The sequence below is a fragment of the Neopsephotus bourkii genome, unplaced genomic scaffold (genome assembly GCF_033783945.1).
Source record: "Neopsephotus bourkii isolate Nb327-2 ecotype Australia unplaced genomic scaffold, CSIRO-AGI_Nbou_v1 NB_1658, whole genome shotgun sequence".
NCBI classification, from domain to species: Eukaryota; Metazoa; Chordata; class Aves; order Psittaciformes; family Psittacidae; genus Neopsephotus; species Neopsephotus bourkii.
The window spans coordinates 100,110-112,616 of NW_026902132.1; positions in this window are offsets into that span (position 1 = coordinate 100,110).

Consider the following 12,507-nt stretch of genomic DNA (forward strand, 5'->3'; position numbering starts at 1 on the left):
CATTCTTGAAGATCTTCAGCACCACACGCCTTCAGTCTGGTGCTCACTGTTGCATGGTCTGCTGTGCTTTGGGATGGACAACATTTTCACGAATGTCCTGTTCTCTTTACAGAAATATTTTATAAGCCATACACTGAGTACAGCAATATACAGGAAGACTCCAGTCATGCAGAAATACAAGGCTGGTTGTAATTTAGTATATGCTGGTAGTTGATGGTCTTCCTGTTTTGTCTGTGGAAGATACAGATTTACTGGAGGGAGGAAAAGTAGTCTTTTTTTCCCCCGCATTATCGCTGCTCCGTGAGCACCTGCACCTGGCTTTGCAATGGGGAAGCAACTTTGTATCTTGGATGTACCTAGTTCTTTGCACACCTGAGGATTTGGACTCCAAAGCAGAACTTGCTGTAAAATAATTTTTGGCATTTCAGCCAATTTAAAAGGCATGAGTAAGTAAGTGCATGAGTCTGATCATCCACAGACTGGTGGAATCTCCAGTAAAAGAACTCAAGACAGAAAAGGAGCTCTGTTTAAGAAAAGGGCAAGTAGGCTGCCAGCCCCTCAAGGAGATCTTGGGATCTAGGGATCTAGGGGAGCTGAGAACCATCTGCAGTCATATTTTGTGTCCATGTGGCAGCCATAGTCTTCCAAAGGCTTGTTTCCTGTGGGAATGGGGAAGGTGTTTGTGGGGATGTGGAGCTTTTGTAACGAATTGTAGCATCACTTTGTTCATACCCACAAGAATACAAGCCAGAATAGATCTATACAAGAGAACTGGAATAAAATTGTAGATTTCTGTTGTCAACATGCATGCTTAGGGGAATGGCAGTCTTACTACGCTAGTGATGAAGTAGGAGCAAAAGCACCTGAGATAAAGCTGCTGGGATAAAGCTTGGGAAAGTCTAATGCTTAGGAATGATACTGAATTTTGTAGGGAATGTGAGCTGACCTTTGTAAGTCCTTTTGTCATCAGTCTGGTAAATGCTTCAACATTTGATTTGTTTCCATGTGTGATGCTCAGTCTCCTTTGGTTTTTGACACGCTTGTTCTGAGTGGAGCATCTTCAGCTGTCAGGAAATCAGGAAGCCGCAGACAAAAGATGGATGCTCAAGTGGCCAACCTCAGGGAGCACAGAGAGGGAATGTGAAGAAAAAGCTGGCATTGCCATCTCAGTTAAACAAGTTCCTGTATTGAAGAAAATCTCAAAGGGTGCTCTGCTCCTTTACTGCTTTCAACCAGTGTCCATCTTCTGTTATTATTTGCATTAATGTTATTAAATATGCACTTTAAGTATATACGACATGCAGAGTACAGGGCTAGTGTTTCCAAAACCACTTAGGCATTATGCAGGAGCAATTTCTAACCAGGCTGGCTGAGGGAGGCAATAGAGAAAACCATTCCTAAACCATGTTTATAACAGTGGTTTCTTCTATTGTACTGGGCACTTGGATTCAGTAGAGTTTCACTGGATTTGAAGTTTTGTGGCAGATACCTCATTTGTGATTAGGGGAGGTGCCATTTTTGTGGGGATATTCTATCGAACAACCTGTCTGTGCTCAAAGAAGTGTAAAATGTCAAGTGGTATACGTAGTAAACATACATAATAGTTTTGCTAGTGCTAGTTGTTCTTGGAGAAGTCTTCAGGTCTTCTACCTGTTTCTGATTCATAACTGGTGAATATTCTTGAATGTCTATTGATATTCTCTCAAAAAAAGATGGAAAAGATTGCCAAGAAGCTAAGTGAACCAGTTAAGAATTGCCTTTGCCTTAAAAGAAGACCAAAGTAACAAGAAATGGCATCATTATTGCCTTTCCTGGGTAATTGTGGTGGATATTTGGGCCCCTGAGACTTTCCAGCATCAATTCACCTTATAATGCATTTGGACTTAAAGGTTTGCATCATTTGAGGTTATTAATTTATTCTGTTGGTCATAGAGTGTGAGGTCAACATACAAGAGACAATAAACAATATAAAGGACTTTCTGAAGTAAATACGGTTCAGTGTGGTTTGTGTTTGTTTCTCTTTTCACCTGAAAGACCCTGTAGCCTCCATTTCTAAATGAGTTTCTGAAGCACTGGGATTACTAATTCACCCTCAGGTCTTAAATCAATGGGACTTTGGCCTCCATCTTCTCTAGTGAAGGACATGAAGTGAGAATACACCTACAATGTACAACTTAATCTAATAAAGAAAAGGAAAGCCTCATTGGTAGCAAAAGCAGCACCTACATATCATGGTATAACATCCTGATTCAGGATTACTTGCAAAAATATTTTTTTTCATTATGTGCTCCCAACAAAGACATTAACTGCTCATAAAGTCAGTGCATGCCTGAATTGGCAGTAATCGAAGGAGGTGTATTTCTGGCTGTATTTTGGGAGTACAGAGACAGGATTTGTATTTCTGACTTCAGGGGAGTTGTACAGAGCATGAGAGAGAGGCAGAATGCATCCTTTGGGATAATCCAAAACCAGTATGTGCATGAATTCTTCTGATCCGTATGTTTTTGTTGCTATGTCTGAGGGACAAATTTATCTTCTTTTTTGCAAGGCTTCTCGGCAAACTATATGATGGTTTATACTGTTGCTAAAAGTGCTATTTGCTTATGTGTTCTGTGTTTTGTTTGCAGTATTAGGGAAAAAAAACAGAAACAAGCAATTCTGCTCTAATAAAGTCCCTTTCCTATGTTGTTTTCAGGATACTCAACAAACAGGAAATTAAGACTCACAAAAATGTCCCGCCTTACCCTTCCAACCATCATCATCATCTAAGTTGTAAAAATGCAGCAGAGAGAACTGATAGTTTGCTGGTGATTTTAATCCTAATTTTTACTATATTTTTTACTGTTAGTGGTACAAGAAACATGGGTAGTTCATCTCCAAAGGAGGGTAGAAAATACCTGTCTGTTTTGGATGTATTCTTCACAATGGAAAAAGCACTGGATATAATTCTTGACCTGCCAGCACCAATTGGAATTTGCTCCTGGGTTCTGTGATGCCAGGATTTCCTTTGTATTACAAATTAGTAATTTATTTTGTATAGTCACTTACTATAGTAAGTGTCTATAATGACTTTGTATAATCACTGTTTGTGAGGATCTAGCATGCATAATATGAGAATGAATGTGTTTTAGTGTTGCAGTATTTGAAGACATCACAATAGTTAAAATCATGTTAGAATCAGAACACAGAAGTATTTAATTTGTTTTCAAAACCCAAATCCGTGTTTCATTAGTGGTCCTGTACTGTGCATTCACTGCATAAATTTGCAAATGATAGAGTTGTAAATTATGTGTTGGAGCCCAAACTTGCACTGTGCTGGCATTTTTGGCTGGGTGTTTTTTGTTTGTTTGTTTGTTTGTTTGTTTTCCCAGTAATAGAATCATAGGATAGTTAGGGTTGGAAAGGACCTTAAGATCATCTAGTTCCAACCCCCGCAGCCGTGGGAAGGGACACGTCCCACTAAACCGTGCCGCCCAAGTCTCTGTCCAACCTGGCCTTGAACACTGCCAGGGATGGAGCGTTCACAACTTCCCTGGGCAACCCGTTCCAGTGCCTCACCACCCTAACAGGAAAGAGCTTCTTCCTTATATCCAATCTAAACTTCCCCTGTTTAAGTTTAAACCCATTACACCTTGTCCTGTCATTACAGTCCCTAATGAAGAGTCCCTTCCCAGCATCCCTATAGCCCCCCTTCAGATACTGGAAGGCTGCTATGAGGTCTCCACGCAGCCTCCTCTTCTCCAGGCTGAACAGCCCCAACTCTCTCGGCTTATACATGTTAAAACTTCGGTTGTGGTGGCAAAAGAGGTTTAATTTCTTTCTGTCAGATGTGGGACAGAATGTGGCTTCAAAATACAGCCTCGCCCATTTTGCAGCTGTGTGACTACCACTTTTTAATATTTATCTTTAGAAATATGATACTCTTTAGAATATCATACCCTTATGTGACATCAATTCTATATGCTTAGTAATAAACCAAATACAAAATTATTTTGCTGATGCTGCAAGATTTATTTTCAGTATACATAGGCTGGTGTATATTCTGATGAGGTTTTCTTGTGAGACTGGCATCTGTTAATAAAAACATTGATTCATGTTCCTCTAGAAGTACATGTTTGTAAAGTTTTCCAGTGGAAAAATATAAATTTGAAGTTTGTTTGCCTTTTTTTTTTTTTTTTAATGTGCACTCATAACTAACAGCGTGTATGTTCACCTTTGTGGAAGTACACATGCATATTGGGAAATCTAACATTTGTGTTCCAAAGCCTCTGTATAGCAGGTGGTGGAGGAGGTTATTTGTTTTCTTCTTTACAAAGGATGAAAAATGATTGTGCGTGTGTGTGTGTGTGTTTTAGAAATAAGGAATATGATTAATTAAGCAGGGATTATGGTGGTGTGCCTGCAGAGCAGAGGTAATAGGATGGGAAACAAAAATAAATGGAAAGCTCAGAGTGGGCCATAATGTTCTTGCATGCTAGCAGAGAAATTTTTAATCAGATACTGAAATAATGAGGGTGTCACTGCAGATGTGTGAAAACAAATATTACTTTCCATTCATATGGTGAATGGAATGATGATCTGGAACATTTTGGGAATGTTCAGATTTGGAGGATAATAGGGAAACAGAATACAGTATATTAAGTATATAAAGACATTTCTGAATATGTTTTTGATTTGCAAAAAAGGTGAAAAACCTGGCAGAAAAGTGTACCTCTGTAGAAGGGTAACAAGCAGAGAACCATGCTGGGGGAGTTCTCCCTGTTCTTACCACAGAGGCTGTGGTGCTTGGTGATCAAAAAAAGAATAAGGACATGGCGAGAGAGCTGCTGTAGGCTCATTGATTAGTTGGAGTAAAAGCAGGTTGTATTTTCTGTGTCCCATAGTTGCTGCAAAAATGATCTGTTGTCACACTCTGCATTGCCTAGACATATTTAAAATGCAGATTTCATTTATCATCCAAAAGGGTGTTGTAAACTCTTGTCACTTTCATTAACTAGCCCTTCCTCTTCCCCATATGTTTGAGTTTCACAGTCTTTTTTTTTGATAGTCACTGGGAGGAGGTAGAATATTTGACAGGCAAATGGTCAAGCTCTTTTCTAGTGCAGGTGGTCTTTGGCAAGAAGTGGTAGACGTGTAGACTGAAGAAATGCAGCATAACAGCACTTCCTTTAAATTTTAAATTACATTGAAATCGATCGTACTGATGTCTGCATTTATAAGCCATATAATATTGTTTTGCATGCTAAAACATTGGTAGATTTTGCTTGCAAGGAAATTGCTTCTGTGAAATGAAATGAATTGATGCCATGAAATACAGTTTCTGTATCTGTTTCAAGCATATAACATAAATATGTCTATAGCAATATGTAGGCTCTAACTTTAATTCTGCTGATTGAAAATCAGCTTTCTTAGGCTTGGGCTATCTTAGGACATAACTGGATAGGATAGATACAGATACATTTTATTCTTGTAAGGTAAATTATTTCCTTGAAGCAAGTGTTTTCAAAAAGAAAAATGTCTTTTTACAGTAATGAACATAAGACTGGAAGGGAAGACTCAATCTAGTCTAGTCTCATGTTGTAGAAAGTTAAGTCATAAGTAAACCGTAAATTTATCATATATCATGTTGCAGCCCTTTAGGGGGTTGTAAGTGGAGAGTTTCTTGATTATTTTTTTCTTCCTCTTTGTACAATGACATCTACTGTAAACCTTATCAAGAGTACCCTGACATCTTGTTCCTGGGATACCTAGTTGTCTTCTAAATTCTACACAGGATGTATTTCTATTAATTTTGTTTCTGTTTCTTCTGAGACTTCTTTCAATTTCAGCAGCTGTGCCTGACATTATTCCCTTTCCTCTCTCAGAACCCTTTTTTACAAGTTAAGGTAGCCAGACTCTTTTGGGCACTTCACTTGTGATAGACCATCCCTCTGACCATTGTCCTTGGGATCATCAGCTCCTCTCCCAGCCTGAATCCACCTTTCTTGGGCTTGACTGAACAGAAAAGTAAGTGGTACTCTAAGGTGCAAAGAGGTTTCATGCCAGCCTCCTATGCTGATACTAAACTCATATTAATACTTTCCTTACTAGAAATACCTTGACTGACAAGCTGTGTGCTATTTTCTAGCTGCATCAGATGGTGCCATAGTCTCTGTTGTAAGTAGCACCTACCCTAAGTATTTAACTTGAGGTTCAAGATTACCTGTATAATCAAAGGGGAGAGATGGACATTTCTGCATAGCTATTCAGAGACATTTAGGCAATTTCTATTATTTAGTTCAATGTCAGTTGTCTATTAAATGTCCTGTCCAGATTCATGTCCTTAGTTCTGTTAATCCCTTCCTAATTTCTATGGCTAGATTGTTGGTGATGGTATTATCTAAGATTGGTCCCGTGGCTGATCACAGATGAATTTTTAGTAACCTCCTTTGTCTAAATACTTTCTTTTCAGCATTACTCTCATGTTCCCTTTAAGGTATCTGTTACTCATCTGGCAACTTTTGTACAAATTGCCAGCATTTACTGCTTACATAATAGTTTCCTATGCTGGATTCAGATACTTCACTAAGTCCCATGTAGAATCATAGGATCATAGAATTATTTAGGCTGGAAAAGACCTTTAAGATCATCGAGTCCAACCATTACCCCAGAACTTCCAAGACCACTGGATAGTTTGTTGGAAAACTCACATGACTTATGGAGAGACTCAAGTTAGCTGGGCACAGTCTAATTCTAGTAAATCCAAATTGTGTTTTCTCCCATTTTCCAAGCATATTGAGATTTATGGCGTCTTCTTTTCCATGTTTGTCCTAAAACTTTGTACATTACTGAAGTCAGACTATAGGTCTGACTGGCTGAGCAGTTTGAGAAACTTCTTCCTCAAATACAAAACAATGTTGATCTGTTCTCCTTTAGCATGTGTCCTAGGATAGAGACTGTCTACTTCATTACAAGATCTTTGGGGTTTTGCTTCTATTTAATTTTGATAATTCTTGTTCTGTATTCCTTTTTCCTTTAATCTACCCTACCCATGACTATATAGTCATTGTTTCTGTTGAAAAGTAAATCAAGAGTTAATTTAGTTACACACTTATACTTAGGGGATCTTTAATCTTTGTGTCATATGCAATGCACTTTCTTTTTTCTTTATTAATATATTTGATGAACATTTTAAGGCATTCCAAACTCTTAAACTCTGTATTTCTCTGATTTTGTTTTTTAAATGATCTTTTGCAGCAGAGAACTTAGTTCTGTATATCATTTCATTTGATTTAAAGTGAGTTGGCCCATGATCATTCAGATCATGTGGAAAAATTAACAGACCACAAACTTGAAAGTCAACTGCAGCAGGATCGGTTCATTGTCTAGTTGGTGAAGATATGCCCGTCACTCATTTGTGGATGTAGCCAGAGACAACAGCTATCACTAGGATTTATTATCTGTGTGGGAAGTTCAAGTCTTTAATACTACACTATCTTTCTCCCTTGTAACACTATAGAGCTGTGACTGTCTGTCATCATATTTGGTGGCCCATAGAGAAACTGGGATTGGGTGGCCAATTCCATTTCTATCTTATTAGAGCCCTCCTTTTCCAAACTGATTTTGATCTCTTTTTTTTTCTTTAAGTCTATCACATCATTAATATGCAAAACTACTACAATGTTATAATCATTATTTCATTTTACCTGAATGGTTTAAAATACAGACAAGTACCCTTTTAAAGCTGTGTTTTTGTCATGATTGCTATTCTATCACATCGTGCTATTCCTTGGAGATCCATTTTATCATGATCTCTGTAGTTAGCATTAGTCATTTCAGTGCCCATACAGCACAGTATCTCTTGATACAAGAAGATTAATCTTATTTGCATATAATGACTGATTCCTTAGGCTTTTGAACTGCAGCTACCTTGTCTGTTTTTTCTCAAGATTACTGTTGTGAAGATATTGAACAGCAGCTCAGGCAATTTATGTTCAAGTTATGGATTGGGTTTGTTTTCAAATGTTTGTGTGCATCTTAGTTTTTCTATGCCTCTTTGCCTTTTTCCCTGTGTCAGATCCAGGGCATATACTTATTAGTGACTGGCAAGTGCTCAAGTAATTTAGTGGCAAATACTGTGAAAATAGAATCAGAGAATCAGGGAATGGTTTAGGTTGGAAAGGACCTTTAGATCATCTAGTACCAATACATTTTGAATGATGAATGCTATTAAATCCCCATAATACAAGAATTATTTTAAAATCAGAGAAAATACAAAGCCAGTAGTGGATGGTGATAGAAAAGTAAGACATATTGCAGAAAAAGACACTGAAAGAACTGTATTAAATGGAGGACTCAGGAGATTTACAGTTACAGACTATAAATAATTGCAATGATAATAGTATAAATGAAAGAAGGGAATTGTCCACATTCTCAGAAGAAGGAAAGACATGATGCAGTGGCCTGAAGCTGAAACAGGAAAATCTCAAGTCATTAAGGAGGTGTTTCTTACAATGAGAATAATTGGATGGTGAATGAGAGGACAGAGCAGCATCACTGCAGATGGGCAATCAAGGCTGTGGGCATTCCTGCGTAGTGGAGCTGGACAGATTAAGTGACGTAGATGAGCTTCTCCAGCTGCTACTCATTTCAAGAGCTTATAGCAGTCAGCCTGTTTCTCTACATCATGTTTCTAAAAACCCACATCATTCTATGTCTGACAGTCACATTGTTCCAATGGGATAACATACTGAAATTCGTCTTTGCAGCTAGGATTGTGAGTCCCAGTGGCTTCTGTGAGATGAGGGTCAATCTTATTGCATTTTCCACTGGAATTAAGTGTATTTTCTGCTCCGGTTTTCCAAGCATGTCCCATCTCTCTCTGACTGCTATTTACTCAGCCCTTTGCCACTAGGTTCTCATTATTATCTCTACTGTCATATTCAAGTACACTGTTTATGTTATGTGTAAACATAATTGTTGCTGGTGGCAAGTTGCCAAATAACCCCTTCAGATAAGAAAAAGATGAAGTAAAAGATGTGTTTTGTTCTGATACTTCAGCTATAGGCAGTGGTTGAAGCCAGCATGTAAAAAAAAGTTCAGTATGACCCTATTCTGTTTCTGCTTCCTGTGTGTGTCACTCTGTTGCTATGTTGGTGACACCATCATTTTCTAACTAATTGCAGCAGGTGTATACAGCTATGGGGTTTATCTAGGTTTTATTTGGGTTATTCAGAATAAAAAAAATAAAAAAAGGGGGTCATGGCTTACTTGTATTTGGCTTGGATATGGCAGAAGCCCTTGTGGTGTTACAACATTCCAGGGAAAAACACACGCAAAAAAAAATCCCCATGGAAAAATGCCTGTGTTCTTTCTTCTCTCATATTAGGAGGTTTCTAAATTCTCTTAATGCAAATAACCAAGAACAACCACCCCTATTTTATCTTTGGTGTTTTTGCTAGACAGTCATCCCTGTGATGGGAACAAAATCAGGAAATGCATATTTCAACGTGTGAGTTCCCAGAGTCTCACATAGCATGCGCTTGTCTACATGCTGTCTGAGTGCCACTAAAAGACTTGATATTAGTCTTGTTTGTCATGGTTGTTGCACTGCTCTGAATGAGTAACAAGCAAGGAGACTTCTTGCTTCTAACCTGAGAGTTAGCAAAGGTGGGGTAAGGCTACAAATAAGCAGCCCCAGCTAAAAGATATAAAATGAGAAAGTGACTGCCTTTAGTGCTGCATGCTGCCCTACAGCTGGAGCTGGAAAGCCCATCTATAGGTTTAAGGTCAGAGCAACGTTCAGTCCTTTGTCAGCAGGCTGTTACTGGCAGTGGTATCTGCTCTGTTTCTCGTGTATTTTGCAAGGAGAGTGTTCTCTGGTACGTACTGATATACTGTGCTCCAGAGGTATCAATAATTCAAGCTTTGAGACTGTTCTGTGAAAGAACTCATGCAGATGAGCCTGAGGGATGGCCACAGGTTCAGCAGGAAGGCAATTGCCACATTAAGCTGTCCTGGTAGTTTACCCACTTCTTGTTGCCTCACTGCGCCACGGAGTCCCTGTTTCCAATTCTGAATGCAATTATTGTCTCAGGAGGTTGTTTTTGGATGAGTGATCCCCAGAAGCTGTGCATTTGAGGGGAGAAAGCCTTGGAGCTGAAAAACTGTAAGCACCCAGATCTTACCAGACACTTCCCAGGTGCTCAAACGGGAGCATCTTTGTGTTTGAGGGACCAGTCCCTGGCCCTGGACAGTCAAGAGAAGAGTGGTGAATTTCCGCTATAAATTATCCAGCTGCAATGGCACTTTCTAACTGAGCTCATACCTAATCTTTGCCTGGATCTGAGTTTCAACCTTTCTAAGGAAATGTCAATATGAGTGTCTTCTATGTGGTTTCTAATGTGCGTTTCCCATTAGTTCAATTTTAATCCAAATTCTTCAGTAAAGACAATATTTTATACATCTATGCTTAACATAAGGGTACAGAATCTGTATTTGGGTCTTAAGTAGAAGCATCTTGCTGCTGAGTCTGAAAGTTACAGTTTTATATGCCTAACTGCAGGCCTCTGCTTCAGTAAACATGCTTGGCTTTTGCTTTCCACCCCTGTGTAACTGAGCAGTAAAAATTCTCAGAGCAGTATCTTGCCAAAGGCACGTCTGGCAGCTGCCTGGTAAAGCTAACTGCTGTGATTCTGCTTTTAGTATGGATATAAATGAAGCAACAGACTTTCTTCCCAGGCTTCAATTTTGGCCAAGGATATTTTATTATTTAGCTTTGTGTTAGCAGCTGTGGAAGTACTTAATATGGTTACTTTGCTAATTAGTTTCACTCTTAATTTTGAGTTTATTAATATTTCAGTCCATTACTTTATCGAAAAGCATTTATAACTTCCATTAATTGAAACATTCTGTCTGTGTTGCAAACATATGTGGGTAAGTACATATCTGCTTGTATAGGGGAAGTAATATAACATTACGTGTGTGTTGTATCATCTGGAGATGGATCATTCCAAGCTTCAGAAAAGAAATATTTGTAAAGGTGCAGTGTAGCTGCTCCTTAGAAACCTAAAGTATAATGATGTCAATGTGAAGAGTGTGTGACAGTTGACTCTTATTGTTACTATTCTCTACCTGTTTCCATCATTGTTAAATATTATTATTAATACTGATGATAGTATTAAATAAAATCATGAAGTCTTCACCTATTTTTTTTTATAGGTTCCAGTGAGACTCTTAGCAGACTTAGGAGTGAGCGAGAACTGACAGCATTTGAATTTGTAGGCTGGCATGTGGCGATGTGCAGCTGGAGGTCAAGTAGTTTAAGGCAGACCTGCAGAAAAACTGGGCAAGTTTTTTTTTTTTCCAGGGTCACTAGGAAAGGCTCAGATATTCCTGCGTATTAGCTCTTGACAGATATTTGTCTAATGTGTTTTTAAAGCCATCCAACAATGAAGACTCCAGGCCTTTTTCTGCAACAGCAAGACATTGTTGACTCTTCAGTTTGTTACCTACAATTTTCATCCAGATATTTAAGATGCATTAAGCTTTACTGGGAGAAACTTAACAGTATGCTGAGGATGCCACATTTGTGTTATGATTTGGACAAGAACAGGAGGCTATGTATCTTTGCAAATTTAAATTACATAGTTTTACTCTTGGTTAAACAAGCCAGATGCTTAGAGCTTGTTTATCTGATGTATGAAGAAATTTTCAAGGACACTTGGCAGAGGTGAAAACTTCAGCTGTTCTGTGAGGCAAAAGCAGTCCTAAGATTATGCACAAATTCAGCTTTTGAATTGATCCAAATGTCACTAGACAAAAACATCACACTAGAAGTCAAAGAATGCAGATCCTGTGGATAAAACGATCAGCGTACTCAATGCCGGCTGGACTACTTGCACTTAAAAGTCAAGGTGCAGACAAGTGATGAAATCTACCCTCTGCTAGGCAGAGGGCAGAAGGCAGAGAGTGGGACAGCAGCCAGCAGCTTGCTATGTTTCCCTGTGTGCTCAGGCGATGAGGCTGTCTCCATGGTTGCCCCATTCCAGCCTCCGACCCTGCTGCTGGGGAATGAGCCAGATCCCTCCTAGGCCTGTGCCCTGTGTCTGTCTCCAAGGCAGAGTTTTTCATGAAATTATACTTCTGTACTTGCAGATTACAGAGTAATAAAAGTCAAATGACAGCTACCCCGGCACTAGGGACCTCTGCAAGTTCTGTATTGTTATTTCATAGTGGCTGATCCATGTGGTAGCATGTAGAGTGGTGTAACTGCTATATCACAAGTTAAGCAGATCACAATCTGTAATGGATTTCCCACCACAGCAGGGATGGGAGATGGGATATTCTGCTACCTCAGCTTTATTGGTGGAGGGATCTCACTGCACAAGAGATTAAACCTGCCACACAACAAGGAGTTTAGATATCAGCAGTTAAGACCCTTTCTCTTTTAGTGATACAGCTGCAACTCTATAAAGAGCTGGAGTACATTCACATATGAACCGGATTAGCTGTAATGCATATTAAAAA